Here is a 19,442-nt window from a genome sequence, read left to right on the forward strand (position 1 = left end):
GAGAAGTTGATGGTGGTTCTGATGACACACCTGTTGATGTTTCCAGCATGACAGGTGTAGTTGATCCTGATGGAGAAGTTGATGGTGGCTCTGATGTAACAACTCTTGATGTTTCCAGTGAGATAGCTGCAGTTCTACTTGATAGAGAAGTTGATGGTGGTTCTGATGGAAGCCCCGTTGATGTTTCCAACATGATAGGTGTAGTTGTTCCTGATGGAGATGTTGATGGTGGCTCTGATGTCACACCTGCTGATGTTTCCAGTGTGATAGCTGGAGTTGTACCTGATGGAGACATTGATGGTGGTTCTGATGGAACACCTGATGATGTTTCCAGTGTTACAGCAGCAGTTGTACCTAAATGAGAAATCAGTGGTGTCTCTGATGTAATACCTGTTGATGTTTCCAGAGTTATAAGTGCAGTTGATCCTGATGGAGAAGTTGATGGTGGCTCTGATGTAACAACTGTTGATGTTTCCAGCACGACAGGTGTAATTGAATCTGATGGAGAAGTTGACGGTTGTTCTAATGTAAGGCCTGATGATGTTTCCAGTGTGAGAGTTGCAGTTGTACCTGAAGGAAAACTCGGTGGTGTCTCTGATGTAACACCTGTTGATGTTTCCAGTATTATAGGTGTAGCTGATGCTGATGGAGAAGTTGATCGTGGATTTGATGTAAGACCAGTTGATGTTTCCAGTGGGACTGCTGTACTTGGTGCTGAAGGAGAAGTAGGTGGTGTCTCTGATGTAACACCTGTTGATGATTCCACTATGAAATGTGTTGGTGATACTGATGGAGAACTAGATGGTGTTTCTGATGTAAAAACTGTTGATGTTTCCAGTGGTACCACTGTAGTTGGTCCTGAAGGAGAACTAGTTGGTGGATCTGCTATCACACCCCTTGATGTTTCCAAAATGATAAGTGGAGTTGAACCTGATGAAGAAGTTGAAGGTGGCTCTGATGTAAGACTTATTGATGTTTCCAGTATTATAGGTGTAGTTGATCCTGATCGAGAAGTTGATGGTGGTTCTGATGAAAGACCTATTGTTGTTTCCAGTATGATAGGTGTAGTTGATCCTGATGGAGAAGTTGCTGGTGGTTCTGATGTAACACTTGTTGATGTTTCCAGTATGAGAGGTGTAGTTGATCCTGATGGAGAAGTTGATGGTGGTTCTGATGTAAGACCTGTTGATGTTTCCAGTGTGAGAGCTGCAATTGTACCTGAAGCAGAACTTGGTGGTGTCTCTGATGTAACACCTCTTGATGTTTCCAGGCTTATAAGTGTAGTTGATCCTGATGGAGAAGTTGATGGTGGTTCTGACGTTTTCATACTAGCAGCAACAGTAGTTGCTTTTGGACTAGATTTGTCCAGAGTATTAGTCGTAGTAGTATTTGTAGTTGTAGTAGTAGTAATTGCTATTTGTGTTACTGTGATGAAAATAAAGGGTGAGTTTAGCATTAATTTGAGGAAAACTATGTATGAATTGAGGCACATATTCAGACTGACCATTTGTGAAAAGCTGTCACACAAGTATATCACCTTGAAATAATCAGCAGTTTACATTTAAAATATTCATGAGACATATTGATGCTACTTTTCCCATTTGAACCTTTATATTTAAAAAATTGTGATTCATACATACCAAAAGCATTTGTTATGTTAAAACCTGTATCAGCGTTCTCTATTGTTGTAATGATTTCTGCATCACTGGGACTACTGTTACTATATGTGTAGTATAAATTCATATCTGTGATGATTGATCCAGGCCTATGCAAATGTAAGCAGAGAACTTATTAGCAACACATAGCTTAGAGCCATGCCATATTGAAATTTAAAGAAATAGAGGAGAAGCAAGACCACTACACACCTGAAACGAATCACTGTTAGGAAAATGAAGTTGCGGAAATTGTTCTTTAGGATTGGTTCAAGCTGTAAAAAAAACAAGGCAGTTAATCTAAAGATTCAAAAATTACAGCAAAACATTAAGAATTTATCTTCATTAGGCAATTACAACCCCGATTCCAAAAAAGTTCAGACAAAGTACAAATTGTAAATAGAAACGGAATGTAATAATTTACAAATCTCAAAAACTGATATTGTATTCATAATAGAACATCGACAACATATCAAATGTCGAAAGTGAGACATTTTGAAATTTCGTGCCAAATATTGGCTCATTTGAAATTTCATGACAGCAACACATCTCAAAAAAGTTGGGACAGGGGCAGTAAGAGGCTGGAAAAGTTAAAGGTACAAAAAAGGAACAGCTGGAGGACCAAACTGCAACTCATTAGGTCAATTGGCAATAGGTCATTAACATGACTGGGTATAAAAAAGAGCATCTTGGAGGGGCAGCGGCTCTCAGAAGTAAAGATGGGAAGAGAATCACCAATCCCCCTAATTCTGCGCCGACAAATAGTGGACCAATATCAGAAAGGAGTTCGACAGTGTAAAATTGCAAAAAGTTTGAACATATCATCATCTACAGCGCATAATATCATCAAAAGATTCAGAGAATCTGGAAGAATCTCTGTGCGTAAGGGTCAAGGCCGGAAAACCATACTGGGTGCCTGTGATCTTCGGGCCCTTAGACGGCACTGCATCACATACAGGCATGCTTCTGTATTGGAAATCACAAAATGGGCTCAGGAATATTTCCAGAGAACATTATCTGTGAACACAATTCACCGTGCCATCTGCCGTTGCCAGCTAAAACTCTATAGTTCAAAGAAGAAGCCATATCTAAACATGATCCAGAAGCGCAGATGTCTTCTCTGGGCCAAGGCTCATTTAAAATGGACTGTGGCAAAGTGGAAAACTGTTCTGTGGTCAGACGAATCAAAATTTGAAGTTCTTTATGGAAATCAGGTACGCCGTGTCATTCGGACTAAAGAGGAGAAGGACGACCCAAGTTGTTATCAGCACTCAGTTCAGAAGCCTGCATCTCTGATGGTATGGGGTTGCATTAGTGCGTGTGGCATGGGCAGCTTACACATCTGGAAAGACACCATCAATGCTGAAAGGTATATCCAGGTTCTAGAGCAACATATGCTCCCATCCAGACGACGTCTCTTTCAGGGAAGACCTTGCATTTTCCAACATGACAATGCCAAATACATACTGCATCAATTACAGCATCATGGCTGCGTAGAAGAAGGGTCCGGGTACTGAACTGGCCAGCCTGCAGTCCAGATCTTTCACCAATAGAAAACATTTGGCGCATCATAAAACGGAAGATACGACAAAAAAGACCTAAGACAGTTGAGCGACTAGAATCCTACATTAGACAAGAATGGGTTAACATTCCTATCCCTAAACTTGAGCAACTTGTCTCCTCAGTCCCCAGACGTTTACAGACTGTTGTAAAGAGAAAAGGGGATGTCTCACAGTGGTAAACATGGCCTTGTCCCAACTTTTTTGAGATGTGTTGTTGTCATGAAATTTAAAATCACCTAATTTTTCTCTTTAAATGATACATTTTCTCAGTTTAAACATTTGATATGTCATCTATGTTCTATTGTGAATAAAATATGGAATTTTGAAACTTCCACATCATTGCATTCCATTTTTATTTACAATTTGTACTTTGTCCCAACTTTTTTGGAATCGGGGTTGTACGACTTACACCAATTCTCTGAATTAATGCCACAAGGATTTTAGAACTTATCTGGAAGGCACTTTCCCTATATTTTTTTTTATTTTAAAAAGTATATACATTTTGTTAAAGAAGAGACAATTAAATAATTAAATAACAGTGCTGAGTTGAGATGCTGCAGTGACTTTGATTATGGCCCACTGAGCTCATTTACATTTACAGCAAAACCCACACTCTTTCACACTATTGGGTATGTATAGCCCCGTTTATACAGCCTGTTCAAGGCAGGAATGTTGCATGTTTATTCTGCCTTGCTGTTCTGTGTAAAGCTTCTAAATATGGAATGAGGGCTGTGTTGTTTCATCTCTGAGCCAGAACCGTTGGTACTAACAGAGCCAGAACTGACGTCTGTGTAATAGGGAAAAGCGGGCATGGAGGGACAGGGGTGTGACGTTTTTGACATTGACGTTCTTTTTTCCAAGAAAAGTGCAAATCCACAAATCTCCGTCTATGGCATCTAAGGTCCACACAACTTTCTGGCTTGAACTGCATCCCACTTTTTGTCAATTTCTCATCCAACATATTTGTGATTATGCAAACATGTTGCTCAGCAACTTTGTTTGCATTTGAAGAATGGTACAAACATGTACAGCCAGTAACAGCACCTCACTAGTCAGTTCATCCACCATTATTGTTTTGAAAACAATGCTGGTAAGCTTTGGGTATTCGTATTTCCAAAACGTAGTATATTATATATCACTCTAGATGCTGATGCTTGCTTGAGATGCATTCTGTTTAAAAACATACACTAGTGGAACTTTATGCCAGCTTTCTTGGTTCAGTGTAAACAACCAAAGCCAGCATATTGAGGATACTTTCGAATGGCAATATTACAGAATCTCTGTGTAAAGGGAGCTTATGGAATGACCAAAACCAAGATGCCTTTTCAAAGATTATGAAGACCTCACTATGTTGGCAACATTAAGCAATAATTGCATGTACAAATATATCCTTGACAATTTAAAATCCTGAACCTTACTTTCAAAATAACCCACTTTTTTCTATTAATTTATAAAAAATTCAGTGACGATAGCACAGACATTACTTCAGTATTTTCACTTAAATATGGAATGATAATGGTACAGATATAACATCAAAGTTCTCACATAAATACTACATTAATATGTGTGCACATAAACTATGTACATTTTAATAAATGGGACAGACCTTTGTTTTGACAAGGGTTGCTCGCTCAGTAAAGTTAGGGGAAGAATGGTTTGATAGTTCAGGATAAAATATTTCAGGAGTAGTAATGCTAATATTCCGTATGTCAGGTGAACTTGCTGTTGTAGATTTTGCTGTGAAAACATGGGAAGAAGTATTTAAGTAAATAGAAATGTCACAGACATATAAGAGTTGGTAATGGTCAGATATATGATTTGTGAAATAAACATAATTTAATGCTGAATTCAAAGATTCTAGGGAAATACCTGTAGATATTTTGGAAGAAGTTAGCATTGAGGTGACAATCGTTGACATTTTCTGTGTGATGCTTGCAGTTGAACTTGAAGAAGGGCCAAATGGTGTTCTTGTTGTAACACCTGTTAATGTTTTTGGTGTGATGGTTGATCTTGAAGCAGTACGAGATAGTGGTTCAGTTGGAAAATGTGAAGAAGTTTTATGTGTGATGTCTGCAATTGGTCCTGAGGGGGAAGTCAAAAGTGGTCCTGATGTAAAACCAGTTGATGGTTTTTGTTTGAAGCCTGTAATTAATCTTGAAAGAGTACTAGAATGCTGTTTTGTTGTAAGACTTGTTGATGTTTCTGGTGTGACACCTAAAGTTGCTCTTGGAGGAACACTAGGTGGGGGTCCTGATGTAACACCAGTTGATGTTTCCCGTGTGATGCTGCTGGATGATTTTGAAAGTGTGCTAGATGGTGTTTCTGATGTAATGCCTGTTGATGTTTTTTGTGTGATACCTGTAGTTGATCTTAAAGGAGTAGGAGATGATGGTTCTGATGTAATAACTGGTGATGTTTGCAGTGTTATGACTGTGGATGATCCTGAAGGAGGACTTGATGCAGGTTTTGTTTGTCTAGTTGAAACTGATGAAAAAGTAGATGGTGGCTCTGATGTAACAACTGGTGATGTTTCAAGTATAATTGGTGGAGTTGATCCTGATGGAGAATTTGATGGTGGTTCTGATATAACACCTGTTGACATTTCCAGTGAGGCAGCTGTAGTTGATGATGAAGGAGAAGAAAGTGGTGGCTCTGATGTCACACCTGTTGATCTTTCCACGATGACAGGTGTAGTTGTACCTGAAGGAGAACTTGGTGGTGGCTCTGATGTAACATCTGTTGATGTTTCCAGTGTGATAGCTGTAGTTGATCCTGAAAAAGAAGTAAATGGTGGCTCTGATGTAACACCTGTTGATGTTTCCTGTATTATAGGTGTAGTTGATTCTGATGGAGAAGTTGAGGGTGGCTCTGATGTAACACCTTTTGATGTTTCCATTGTGTCAGCAACAGTTGTACCTGAAGGAGAACTCTGTGGTGTCTCTGATGGAATACCTGTTGATGTTTCCAGTATGATGAGTGTAGATGATCCTGATGGAGAAGTTGATGGTGGTTCTGATGGATGCTCCGTTGATGTTTCCAACATGATAGGTGTAATTGTTCCTGATGGAGACATTGATGGTGGTTCTGATGGAACACCTGATGATGTTTCCAGTGTTACAGCAGCAGTTGTACCTAAAGGAGAAATCAGTGGTGTCTCTGATGTAACACCTGTTGATGTTTCCAGAATTATAAGTGTAGGTGATCCTGATGGAGAAGTTGATGGTGGCTCTGATGTAACAACTGTTGATGATTCCACTATGAGATGTGTTGGTGATACTGATGGAGAAATAGATGGTGTTTCTAATGTAAAACCTGTTGATATTTCCAGTGGTACACCTATAGTTGATCCTGAAGGAGAAGTAGTTGGTGGATCTATTATCACACCCCTAGATGTTTCCAAAATGACAAATGGAGTTGAACCTGATGAAGAAGTTGAAGGTGGCTCTGATGTAAGACTTATTGATGTTTCCAGTATTATAGGTGTGGTTGATCCTGATGGAGAAGTTGATGGTGGTTCTGAAGAAAGACCTATTGATGTTTCCAGTATGATAGCTGTAGTTGATCCTGATGGAGATGATGATTGGTGTTCTGATGTAAGACCTATTGATTTTTCCAGTATGAGAGGTGTAGTTGATCGTGATGGAGACGTTGATGGTGGTTCTGAGGTAACACCTGTTGCTGTTTCCAGTGTGACACCAGAAGTTGTACCTAATGGAGAAGTTGATGGTGGTTCTGATAGAACACCTGTTGATGTTTCCAGCATGACAGGTGTAGTTGATCCTGATGGAGAAGTTGATGGTGGTTCTGATGGAACCCCCGTTGATGTTTCCAACATGATAGGTGTAGCTGGTCCTGATGCAGATGTTGATGGTGGCTCTGATGTAATGCGTGATGATGTTTCCAATCTTACAGGTGTAGTTGATCCTGATGGAGAAATTGATGGAGTTTCTGATGTAACACCTGTTAATGTTTCCAGTATGATAGGTGTCGTTGATCCTGATGGAGATGTTGATGGTGGTTCTGATGGAAAACCTGATGATGTTTCCAGTGGTACAGCAGCAGTTGTACCTAAAGGAGAAATCAGTGGTGTCTCTGATGTAATGCCTGTTGATGTTTCCAGAATGATAAGTGTAGGTGATCCTGATAGAGAAGTTGATGGTGGCTCTGATGTAACAACTGGTGATGTTTCCAGCACGACAGGTGTAGTTGAATCTGATTGAGAAGTTGACAGTGGTTCTGATGTAAGACCTATTGATGTTTCCAGTATGATAGGTGTAGTTGATCCAGATGGAGATGTTAATGGTGGTTGTGATGTCACACCTGCTGATGTTTCCAGGGGGAGAGCTGCAGTTGTGTCTGAAGGAGAACTTGGTGGTATGTCTGATGTAACACCTATTGATGTTTCCAATATTATAGGTGTAGTTGATTCTGATGGAGAAGTTGATGGTGGTTCTGATGTAAAACCTTTTGATGTTTCCATTGTGACAGCAGCAGTTGTACCTGATGGAGAAGTTGATGGTGGTTCGAATGGAACATGTGTTGAAGTTTCCAACATGACAGGTGTCGTTGATCCTGATGGAGACATTGATGATGGTTCTGAGGTAACACCTGTTACTCTTTCCAGTGTGACAGCAGAAGTTGTACTTAATGGAGAAGTTGATGGTGGTTCTGATAGAGCACCTGTTGATGTTTCCGGTGTGATAGCTGCAGTTTTACCTGATAGAGAAGTTGATGGTGGTTCTGAAGGAACCCCCATTGATGTTTCCAACATGATAGGTGTAGTTGTTCCTGATGGAGAAGTTGATGGTGGTACTGATGTAACACGTGATGATGTTTCCAATCTTATAGGTGTAGGTGATCCTGATGGAGAAATTGATGGTGGAGCTGATGTAACACCTGTTAATGTTTCCAGTATGTTTGGTGTAGTTGATCCTGATGGAGATGTTGATGGTGGTTCTGATCGAACAACTGATGATGTTCCCAGTGTCACAGCAGCAGTTGTACCTAAAGGAGAAATCAGTGGCGTCTCTGATGTAATGGCGGTTGATGTTTCCAGAATTATAAGTGTATTTGATCCTGATAGAGAAGTTGATGGTGGCTCTGATGTAACAACTTTTGATGTTTCCAGCATGACAGGTGTCCTTGAATCTGATGGAGAAGTTGACGGTTGTTCGGATGTAAGGCCTGTTGATGTTTCCAGTGTGAGAGTTGCAGTTGTACCTGAAGGAGAACTCGGTGGTGTCTCTGATGTAACACCTGATGATATTTCCAGTATGATAGGTGTAGTTGATCCTGTTGGATAAGTTGATGGTGGTTCTGATGTAAGAACTGTTGACATTTCCAGTATAATATGTGTAGTTGATCCGGATAGAGAAGTTGATGGTGGCTCTGATGTATCAACGGTTGATGTTTCCAGGACAACAGGTGTAGTTGAATCTAATGGAGATGTTGACGGTTGTTCGGATGTAAGGCCTGTTGATGTTTCCAGTATGATAGGTGTAGTTGATCCTGATGGAGTTGTTGATGGTGGTTCTGATGGAACACCTGTTGATATTTCCAGTATGATGGGTGTAGTTGATCCGGATAGAGAATTTGATAATGGTTCTGATGGAACACCTGTTGATGTTTCCAATCTGATAGGTGTAGTTGATCCTGATGGAGAAGTTGATGGTCGTTCTGATATAAGACCTGTTGATGTTTCCAGTGTGAGAGCTGCAGTTGTACCTGAAGCAGAACTTGGTGGTGTCTCTGATGTAACGTCTGTTGATGTTTCCAGTATTATAGGTGTGGTTGATCCTGATGGAGAAGTTGATGGTGGTTCTGAAGAAAGACCTATTGATGTTTCCAGTATGATAGCTGTAGTTGATCCTGATGGAGATGATGATTGGTGTTCTGATGTAAGACCTATTGATGTTTCCAGTATGATAGGAGAAGTTGTTCCTGATAGAGAACTTGATGGTGGTTCTGATGGAACACCAGTTGAAGTTTCCAACATGATAGGTGTAGTTGATCCTGATGGAGATGTTGATGGTGGTTCTGATGGAACACCAGTTGAAGTTTCCAACATGATAGGTGTAGTTGATCCTGATGGAGATGTTGATGGTGGTTCTGATGGAACACCAGTTGAAGTTTCCAACATGATAGGTGTAGTTGATCCTGATGGAGATGTTGATGGTGGTTCTGATGGAACACCAGTTGAAGTTTCCAACATGATAGGTGTAGTTGATCCTGATGGAGAAGTTGATGGTGGTATTGATGTAACGTCTTTTGATGTTTCCACAATGATAAGTGTAATTGATCGTGAAGGAGAAATTGATGGTGGTTCTGATGTAAGACCTGTTGATGTTTCCAGTGTGAGGGCTGCAGTTGTACCTGAAGCAGAACTTGGTTGTGTCTCTGATGTAACGCCTCTTGATGTTTCCTGGCTTATAAGTGTAGTTGATCCTGATGGAGAACTTGATGGTGGTTCTGATGTTTTCATACTAGCAGCAACAGTAGTTGCTTTTGGAGTAGATTTGTCCAGATGAGTAGTAGTAGTAGTTGCTATTTGTGTTACTGTGATGAAAATAAACAGTGAGTTTAGCATTAATTTGTGGAAAACTATGTATGAATTGAGGCACATATTCAGATTGACCATTTGTGAAAAGCTCTCACACAAGTATACTGTATCACCTCGAAAACATCAGCAGTTTACAATTAAAATATTCATGAGACATATTGATGCTACTTTTCCCATTTGAACCTTTATATTAAAAAAAAAAATGTGATTCATACATACCAAAAGCATTTGTTATGTTAAAACCTGCATCAGTGTTCTCTATTGTTGTAATGATTTCTGCATCACTGGGACTACCGTTACTATATGTGTAGTATAAACTGGTATCTGTGATGATTGATCCAGGCCTATGCAAATGTAAGCAGACAACTTATTAGCAACATATAGCTTAGAGCCATGCCACATAGAAATTTAAAGAAAGAGAGGAGAAGCAAGATCAATACACACCTGAAACGAATCACTGTGAGGAAAATGAAGTTGCTGAAATTGTTCTTTAGGATTGGTTCAAGCTGTAAAACACAAGGCATTTAATCTAAAGATTCAAGATTACAGCAAAAAATTAAGACTTTATCTTCATTAGGCAATTACAACTTACACCAATTCTCTGAATTACTGCCACAAGGATTTTAGAACTTATCCGGAAGGCACTTTTCCCATAGTTTTTATTTTAAAAAGTATATACATTTTTAACGATGAAATAACCAAAGCATCAAATAACAGTGCTGAGTTGAGATGCTGCAGTGAATTTGATTATGGCCCACTGAGCTCATTTGCATTTACAGCAAAACCCACATTCTTTCACACTATTGGGTATGTATAGCCCCTTTTACACAGCCTGTTTAAGGTAGGAAAGTTGCATGTTTATTCTGCCTTGTTGTTCTGTGTAAAGCATCTAAATATGGAATGAGGGCTGTGTTGTTTCATCTCTGAGCCGGAACTGTTGGCACTAACAAAGCCGGAACTGACGTCTGTGTAATAGGGACAACCGGGCATGGAGGGACAGGGGTGTGACGTTTTGGACATTGACGTTCTTTTTTCCGAGAAAAGTACCAATCCAAACATCTCTGTCTATGACATCCAAGGTCCACACACCTTTCTGCCTTGAATTGCATCCCACTTTTTGTCAATTTCCCATCCAACATATTTGTGATTGTGCAAGCATGTTGCTCAGCAACTTTGCTTGCATTTGAAGAATGGCATAAATGTGCAGAGCCAGCAACAGCACCTCAACAGTCAGTTCACCCACCATTATTGTTTTGAAAACAATGCTGGTAAGCTTTGGGTATTCATATTTCCGAAAAGTAGTATGTTATGTTTCACTCTAGATGCTGAGGTTCACTAGAAATGCACGCTGAATAAAAACACACACTGGTGCAACTTTATGCCGGCTTTGTTTGGTTCAGTGTAAACTACCAAAGCCAGCATACTGAGGGTACTTTTTAACGGTAATATTACAGAATCTCTGTGTAAAGGGAGCTTATGGAATGACTAAACCATGATGCCTTTTCAAAGATTATGAAGACCTCAATATGTTTGCGACATTATGCAATAATTGCATGCACAAAAATATCCTTGACATCTTAAAATCCTGAACCTTACTTTCAAAAATAACCCACTTTTTTCTATTAATTTTTTAAAAATGCAGTGATAATAGTACAGATATTAAATCAGAGTTTTCACTTCAATATGGAATGAAAATGGTACAGATATTACATCAAAGTTTTCACATAAATAGTACAATAATACGTGTGCACATAAACTACATGTACATTTTAATAAATGGGACAGACCTTTGTTTTGACAAGGGTTGCTCGCTCAGTAAAGTTAGGTGAAGAATGGTTTGATAGTTCAAGATAAAATGTTTCAGGAGTAGTAAAGCTAATATTCCGTATGTCAGGTGAACTTCCTGTTGTAGATTCTGCTGTGAAAACATGGGAAGAAGTCTTTAAGTAAATGTAAATGTCACAGATATATAAGAGATGGTAATGCTCAGATATATGATATGTGAAATGAAGATAATTTAATGGTGAATTCAAAGATTCCAGGGTAATACCTATAGAGGTTGATGGTGGCGCTGATGTAAGAACTGGTGATGTTTCCAGCACAACAGGTGTAGTTGAATTTGATGGAGAAGTTGACAGTTGTTCTGATGTAAGACCTATTGATGTTTCCAGCATGATAGGTGTAGTTGATTGTGAGGGAGATGCTGATGGTGGTTGTGATGTCACACCTGCTGAAGTTTCCAGGGGAAGAGCTGCAGTTTCATCTGAAGGAGAACTTGGTGGTGTGTCTGATGTAACACCTGTTGATGTTTCCAGTATTATAGTTGTAGTTGATTCTGATTGAGAAGTTGATGGTGGTTCTGATGTAACACCTTTTGATGTTTCCATTGTGACAGCAGCAGTTGTACCTGATGGAGAAGTTGATGGTGGTTCAAAGGGCACATGTGTTGATGTTTCCAACATGAGAGGTGTAGTTGATCGTGATGGAGACGTTGATGGTGGTTCTGAGGTAACACCTGTTGCTGTTTCCAGTGTGACACCAGAAGTTGTACCTAATGGAGAAGTTGATGGTGGTTCTGATAGAACACCTGTTGATGTTTCCAGCATGACAGGTGTAGTTGATCCTGATGGAGAAGTTGATGGTGGTTCTGATGGAACCCCCGTTGATGTTTCCAACATGATAGGTGTAGCTGGTCCTGATGCAGATGTTGATGGTGGCTCTGATGTAATGCGTGATGATGTTTCCAATCTTACAGGTGTAGTTGATTCTGATGGAGAAATTGATGGAGTTTCTGATGTAACACCTGTTAATGTTTCCAGTATGATAGGTGTCGTTGATCCTGATGGAGATGTTGATGGTGGTTCTGATGGAAAACCTGATGATGTTTCCAGTGGTACAGCAGCAGTTGTACCTAAAGGAGAAATCAGTGGTGTCTCTGATGTAATGCCTGTTGATGTTTCCAGAATGATAAGTGTAGGTGATCCTGATAGAGAAGTTGATGGTGGCTCTGATGTAACAACTGGTGATGTTTCCAGCACGACAGGTGTAGTTGAATCTGATTGAGAAGTTGACAGTGGTTCTGATGTAAGACCTATTGATGTTTCCAGTATGATAGGTGTAGTTGATCCAGATGGAGATGTTAATGGTGGTTGTGATGTCACACCTGCTGATGTTTCCAGGGGGAGAGCTGCAGTTGTGTCTGAAGGAGAACTTGGTGGTATGTCTGATGTAACACCTATTGATGTTTCCAATATTATAGGTGTAGTTGATTCAGATGGAGAAGTTGATGATGGTTCTGATGTAAAACCTTTTGATGTTTCCATTGTGACAGCAGCAGTTGTACCTGATGGAGAAGTTGATGGTGGTTCGAATGGAACATGTGTTGAAGTTTCCAACATGACAGGTGTCGTTGATCCTGATGGAGACGTTGATGATGGTTCTGAGGTAACACCTGTTACTCTTTCCAGTGTGACAGCAGAAGTTGTACTTAATGGAGAAGTTGATGGTGGTTCTGATAGAGCACCTGTTGATGTTTCCGGTGTGATAGCTGCAGTTTTACCTGATAGAGAAGTTGATGGTGGTTCTGAAGGAACCCCCATTGATGTTTCCAACATGATAGATGTAGTTGTTCCTGATGGAGAAGTTGATGGTGGTACTGATGTAACACGTGATGATGTTTCCAATCTTATAGGTGTAGGTGATCCTGATGGAGAAATTGATGGTGGAGCTGATGTAACACCTGTTAATGTTTCCAGTATGTTTGGTGTAGTTGATCCTGATGGAGATGTTGATGGTGGTTCTGATCGAACAACTGATGATGTTCCCAGTGTCACAGCAGCAGTTGTACCTAAAGGAGAAATCAGTGGCGTCTCTGATGTAATTGCGGTTGATGTTTCCAGAATTATAAGTGTATTTGATCCTGATAGAGAAGTTGATGGTGGCTCTGATGTAACAACTTTTGATGTTTCCAGCATGACAGGTGTCCTTGAATCTGATGGAGAAGTTGACGGTTGTTCGGATGTAAGGCCTGTTGATGTTTCCAGTGTGAGAGTTGCAGTTGTACCTGAAGGAGAACTCGGTGGTGTCTCTGATGTAACACCTGATGATATTTCCAGTATGATAGGTGTAGTTGATCCTGTTGGATAAGTTGATGGTGGTTCTGATGTAAGAACTGTTGACATTTCCAGTATAATATGTGTAGTTGATCCGGATAGAGAAGTTGATGGTGGCTCTGATGTATCAACGGTTGATGTTTCCAGGACAACAGGTGTAGTTGAATCTAATGGAGATGTTGACAGTTGTTTGGATGTAAGGCCTGTTGATGTTTCCAGTATGATAGGTGTAGTTGATCCTGATGGAGTTGTTGATGGTGGTTCTGATGGAACACCTGTTGATATTTCCAGTATGATGGGTGTAGTTGATCCGGATAGAGAATTTGATAATGGTTCTGATGGAACACCTGTTGATGTTTCCAATCTGATAGGTGTAGTTGATCCTGATAGAGATGTTGATGGTGGTTCTGATGGAACACCTGTTGATGTTTCCAGTATGAGAGGCGTTGTTGATCCTGATGGAGAAGTTGATGGTCGTTCTGATATAAGACCTGTTGATGTTTCCAGTGTGAGAGCTGCAGTTGTACCTGAAGCAGAACTTGGTGGTGTCTCTGATGTAACGTCTGTTGATGTTTCCAGTATTATAGGTGTGGTTGATCCTGATGGAGAAGTTGATGGTGGTTCTGAAGAAAGACCTATTGATGTTTCCAGTATGATAGGAGAAGTTGTTCCTGATAGAGAACTTGATGGTGGTTCTGATGGAACACCAGTTGAAGTTTCCAACATGATAGGTGTAGTTGATCCTGATGGAGATGTTGATGGTGGTTCTGATGGAACACCAGTTGAAGTTTCCAACATGATAGGTGTAGTTGATCCTGATGGAGATGTTGATGGTGGTTCTGATGGAACACCAGTTGAAGTTTCCAACATGATAGGTGTAGTTGATCCTGATGGAGATGTTGATGGTGGTTCTGATGGAACACCAGTTGAAGTTTCCAACATGATAGGTGTAGTTGCTCCTGATGGAGATGTTGATGATGGTTCTGATGGAACACCAGATGAAGTTTCCAACATGATAGGTGTAGTTGATCCCGATGGAGATGTTGATGGTGGTTCTGATGGAACACCTGTTGATGTTTCCAGTATGATAGGTGTTGTTGATCCTGATGGAGAAGTTGATGGTGGTATTGATGTAACGTCTTTTGATGTTTCCACAATGATAAGTGTAATTGATCGTGAAGGAGAAATTGATGGTGGTTCTGATGTAAGACCTGTTGATGTTTCCAGTGTGAGGGCTGCAGTTGTACCTGAAGCAGAACTTGGTGGTGTCTCTGATGTAACGCCTCTTGATGTTTCCTGGCTTATAAGTGTAGTTGATCCTGATGGAGAACTTGATGGTGGTTCTGATGTTTTCATACTAGCAGCAACAGTAGTTGCTTTTGGAGTAGATTTGTCCAGATGAGTAGTAGTAGTAGTTGCTATTTGTGTTACTGTGATGAAAATAAACAGTGAGTTTAGCATTAATTTGTGGAAAACTATGTATGAATTGAGGCACATGTTCAGATTGACCATTTGTGAAAAGCTCTCACACAAGTATACTGTATCACCTCGAAAACATCAGCAGTTTACAATTAAAATATTCATGAGACATATTGATGCTACTTTTCCCATTTGAACCTTTATATTAAAAAAAAAATTGTGATTCATACATACCAAAAGCATTTGTTATGTTAAAACCTGCATCAGTGTTCTCTATTGTTGTAATGATTTCTGCATCACTGGGACTACCGTTACTATATGTGTAGTATAAACTGGTATCTGTGATGATTGATCCAGGCCTATGCAAATGTAAGCAGACAACTTATTAGCAACATATAGCTTAGAGCCATGCCACATAGAAATTTAAAGAAAGAGAGGAGAAGCAAGATCAATACACACCTGAAACGAATCACTGTGAGGAAAATGAAGTTGCTGAAATTGTTCTTTAGGATTGGTTCAAGCTGTAAAACACAAGGCATTTAATCTAAAGATTCAAGATTACAGCAAAAAATTAAGACTTTATCTTCATTAGGCAATTACAACTTACACCAATTCTCTGAATTACTGCCACAAGGATTTTAGAACTTATCCGGAAGGCACTTTTCCCATAGTTTTTATTTTAAAAAGTATATACATTTTTAACGATGAAATAACCAAAGCATCAAATAACAGTGCTGAGTTGAGATGCTGCAGTGAATTTGATTATGGCCCACTGAGCTCATTTGCATTTACAGCAAAACCCACATTCTTTCACACTATTGGGTATGTATAGCCCCTTTTACACAGCCTGTTTAAGGTAGGAAAGTTGCATGTTTATTCTGCCTTGTTGTTCTGTGTAAAGCATCTAAATATGGAATGAGGGCTGTGTTGTTTCATCTCTGAGCCGGAACTGTTGGCACTAACAAAGCCAGAACTGACGTCTGTGTAATAGGGACAACCGGGCATGGAGGGACAGGGGTGTGACGTTTTGGACATTGACGTTCTTTTTTCCGAGAAAAGTACAAATCCAAACATCTCTGTCTATGACATCCAAGGTCCACACACCTTTCTGCCTTGAATTGCATCCCACTTTTTGTCAATTTCCCATCCAACATATTTGTGATTGTGCAAGCATGTTGCTCAGCAACTTTGCTTGCATTTGAAGAATGGCATAAATGTGCAGAGCCAGCAACAGCACCTCAACAGTCAGTTCACCCACCATTATTGTTTTGAAAACAATGCTGGTAAGCTTTGGGTATTCATATTTCCGAAAAGTAGTATGTTATATTTCACTCTAGATGCTGAGGTTCACTAGAAATGCACGCTGAATAAAAACACACACTGGTGCAACTTTATGCCGGCTTTGTTTGGTTCAGTGTAAACTACCAAAGCCAGCATACTGAGGGTACTTTTTAACGGTAATATTACAGAATCTCTGTGTAAAGGGAGCTTATGGAATGACTAAACCATGATGCCTTTTCAAAGATTATGAAGACCTCAATATGTTTGCGACATTATGCAATAATTGCATGCACAAAAATATCCTTGACATCTTAAAATCCTGAACCTTACTTTCAAAAATAACCCACTTTTTTCTATTAATTTTTTAAAAATGCAGTGATAATAGTACAGATATTAAATCAGAGTTTTCACTTCAATATGGAATGAAAATGGTACAGATATTACATCAAAGTTTTCACATAAATAGTACAATAATACGTGTGCACATAAACTACATGTACATTTTAATAAATGGGACAGACCTTTGTTTTGACAAGGGTTGCTCGCTCAGTAAAGTTAGGTGAAGAATGGTTTGATAGTTCAAGATAAAATGTTTCAGGAGTAGTAAAGCTAATATTCCGTATGTCAGGTGAACTTCCTGTTGTAGATTCTGCTGTGAAAACATGGGAAGAAGTCTTTAAGTAAATGTAAATGTCACAGATATATAAGAGATGGTAATGCTCAGATATATGATATGTGAAATGAAGATAATTTAATGGTGAATTCAAAGATTCCAGGGTAATACCTATAGAGGTTGATGGTGGCGCTGATGTAAGAACTGGTGATGTTTCCAGCACAACAGGTGTAGTTGAATTTGATGGAGAAGTTGACAGTTGTTCTGATGTAAGACCTATTGATGTTTCCAGCATGATAGGTGTAGTTGATTGTGAGGGAGATGCTGATGGTGGTTGTGATGTCACACCTGCTGAAGTTTCCAGGGGAAGAGCTGCAGTTTCATCTGAAGGAGAACTTGGTGGTGTGTCTGATGTAACACCTGTTGATGTTTCCAGTATTATAGTTGTAGTTGATTCTGAATGAGAAGTTGATGGTGGTTCTGATGTAACACCTTTTGATGTTTCCATTGTGACAGCAGCAGTTGTACCTGATGGAGAAGTTGATGGTGGTTCAAATGGCACATGTGTTGATGTTTCCAACATGAGAGGTGTAGTTGATCGTGATGGAGACGTTGATGGTGGTTCTGAGGTAACACCTGTTGCTGTTTCCAGTGTGACACCAGAAGTTGTACCTAATGGAGAAGTTGATGGTGGTTCTGATAGAACACCTGTTGATGTTTCCAGCATGACAGGTGTAGTTGATCCTGATGGAGAAGTTGATGGTGGTTCTGATGGAACCCCCGTTGATGTTTCCAACATGATAGGTGTAGCTGCTCCTGATGCAGATGTTGATGGTGGCTCTGATGTAATGCGTGATGATGTTTCCAATCTTACAGGTGTAGTTGATCCTGATGGAGAAATTGATGGAGTTTCTGATGTAACACCTGTTAATGTTTCCAGTATGATAGGTGTCGTTGATCCTGATGGAGATGTTGATGGTGGTTCTGATGGAAAACCTGATGATGTTTCCAGTGGTACAGCAGCAGTTGTACCTAAAGGAGAAATCAGTGGTGTCTCTGATGTAATGCCTGTTGATGTTTCCAGAATGATAAGTGTAGGTGATCCTGATAGAGAAGTTGATGGTGGCTCTGATGTAACAACTGGTGATGTTTCCAGCACGACAGGTGTAGTTGAATCTGATTGAGAAGTTGACAGTGGTTCTGATGTAAGACCTATTGATGTTTCCAGTATGATAGGTGTAGTTGATCCAGATGGAGATGTTAATGGTGGTTGTGATGTCACACCTGCTGATGTTTCCAGGGGGAGAGCTGCAGTTGTGTCTGAAGGAGAACTTGGTGGTATGTCTGATGTAACACCTATTGATGTTTCCAATATTATAGGTGTAGTTGATTCAGATGGAGAAGTTGATGGTGGTTCTGATGTAAATCCTTTTGATGTTTCCATTGTGACAGCAGCAGTTGTACCTGATGGAGAAGTTGATGGTGGTTCGAATGGAACATGTGTTGAAGTTTCCAACATGACAGGTGTCGTTGATCCTGATGGAGACGTTGATGATGGTTCTGAGGTAACACCTGTTACTCTTTCCAGTGTGACAGCAGAAGTTGTACTTAATGGAGAAGTTGATGGTGGTTCTGATAGAGCACCTGTTGATGTTTCCGGTGTGATAGCTGCAGTTTTACCTGATAGAGAAGTTGATGGTGGTTCTGAAGGAACCCCCATTGATGTTTCCAACATGATAGGTGTAGTTGTTCCTGATGGAGAAGTTGATGGTGGTACTGATGTAACACGCGATGATGTTTCCAATCTTATAGCTGTAGGTGATCCTGATGGAGAAATTGATGGTGGAGCTGATGTAACACCTGTTAATGTTTCCAGTATGTTTGGTGTAGTTGATCCTGATGGAGATGTTGATGGTGGTTCTGATCGAACAACTGATGATGTTCCCAGTGTCACAGCAGCAGTTGTACCTAAAGGAGAAATCAGTGGCGTCTCTGATGTAATTGCGGTTGATGTTTCCAGAATTATAAGTGTATTTGATCCTGATAGAGAAGTTGATGGTGGCTCTGATGTAACAACTTTTGATGTTTCCAGCATGACAGGTGTCCTTGAATCTGATGGAGAAGTTGACGGTTGTTCGGATGTAAGGCCTGTTGATGTTTCCAGTGTGAGAGTTGCAGTTGTACCTGAAGGAGGACTCGGTGGTGTCTCTGATGTAACACCTGATGATATTTCCAGTATGATAG

The sequence above is a fragment of the Neoarius graeffei genome, chromosome 3 (genome assembly GCF_027579695.1).
Source record: "Neoarius graeffei isolate fNeoGra1 chromosome 3, fNeoGra1.pri, whole genome shotgun sequence".
NCBI lineage: Eukaryota > Metazoa > Chordata > Actinopteri > Siluriformes > Ariidae > Neoarius > Neoarius graeffei.